The 1469-nt window shown below is 43.2% G+C and overlaps 1 pseudogene; it reads right to left on the bottom strand.

The window, feature by feature from the left end:
- Positions 1-235: 235 nt before the first annotated feature.
- Positions 236-353, bottom strand: LOC134952615 (5S ribosomal RNA; annotated as a pseudogene).
- Positions 354-1469: the final 1116 nt, after the last annotated feature.

The following is a 1469-nucleotide window of genomic DNA, read 5'->3' as shown; positions in this document are numbered from 1 at the left end:
ATCCGCTATCACATCTCATCCTCTATTGCCTAGGATGCTTTGTCGACACATATGCTTATCTCACTATCTGAGATGTTTAATCAGCACATGAACCTAAGGGGTATGCCTATGTATCACTAGGGTCATTGGAATTATTAATTAGATTCCTGCCTGAAATAAATCAGGGTAGGTCAAAGTTAGAAGGAAGAAGCAGTGGTGATCCTGCTGTTGTTATTGAGTTAGAAAGAACAACCTCAAATTACTACACTGGGTATTCTCTGAGGGTCACCCCACAGATACTGACCCAGCCCATCACCGTTTTGCTTCCAAGATCGGATGAGATTGGGCTGTAGCGGCGAGGTATGATAGTAAATCGTGAATAAGGTGTTCCACTCACCAATGAGAGTGCACCTAAGCAATAAGTTTCAGAAAAAAGTGTGGATCTGCTGTCTATGTTAGACCAAAGATTACTCCTTGGAATTGTAGATGAGAGTCCACGAAATAAGATAAAGATTTGAAAAGACAAATTCGTAGAAAAAGGAGAAGATGAAAAGAATAAGCACAATTTCACATATAAATTGTATTCAGTATGTGGGTTATATCTTACCCACTTAAGGTATCAGTAATTAGATTCAATGTGATTATAACATTCCGTAAGGGATCTTTTATCCGTATATGATCTCAGTTTATGCAGCATATAAAGCTATGTCAACCAGAAAATCCCAGTCCAAATTCTATGAGAGAATTTGTGAAAAACACAACACCGTAGCAATCAATTTTTTTGCACAAGTATGTCATAAAAGGGCAAATGTAAACTCCTTTCCATGTATGAAAATGACTGTACATCCTTTTTACACAGCCATCATCTCCAGTATTCCACATCACATGAGATAATAATATACAGTAATTGTGTTATTTTGAAAGGATATTGTCCTTCCTTACACATGCAGGATTATGACTATGATCTGAATAATCATATTTTGTACTAGTCTTCACATATATAGCCCTTCCCATATAATGTTAAAGAAGATAGAAGACTTCAAGGGCTGCAGCAGAGGCACTCTAGTGCTAGATATCATTCTGATATCTCCTGCTGCAGCTCCATCACCTCCCCCAGCGGCGCTGTATACTCCCTCGTCCCTGGTTGCCGGGTACTTACAGCGGAGGCTCCGGTTCTTCACCCAGGGTACACACACTAACCGAAGTTCTTCGTGATTATGCCGCCGCACTCAGGGAGGAGGTTAGAGGGTCCCCCAGGTGGGACCCGCTGGAAATCGCAGCCCGCCATTAGGAGGTGGGCAGCGCGTGCTGGCGTGGACACTGTGGCAGTACAGGGACCCCACTAGACCACTAGCGCAAGAGCACAGGTCGGATTAGGCTCTAATCCATTTTATTAAGGCCCGCAGCACCCGGTGATGAAGTCCAGCAAGGGGATAAGGCTCTGACCTGTAGCCCCTCCCCCAGCCCCTGCCATTTAGAATAAATGTTCC

The sequence above is a fragment of the Pseudophryne corroboree genome, chromosome 1 (assembly GCF_028390025.1).
Source record: "Pseudophryne corroboree isolate aPseCor3 chromosome 1, aPseCor3.hap2, whole genome shotgun sequence".
In the NCBI taxonomy this organism is placed as follows: domain Eukaryota; kingdom Metazoa; phylum Chordata; class Amphibia; order Anura; family Myobatrachidae; genus Pseudophryne; species Pseudophryne corroboree.
The sequence above is the reverse complement of the archived record's forward strand: the minus strand, read 5'-3'. Positions and strand labels throughout refer to the sequence as shown.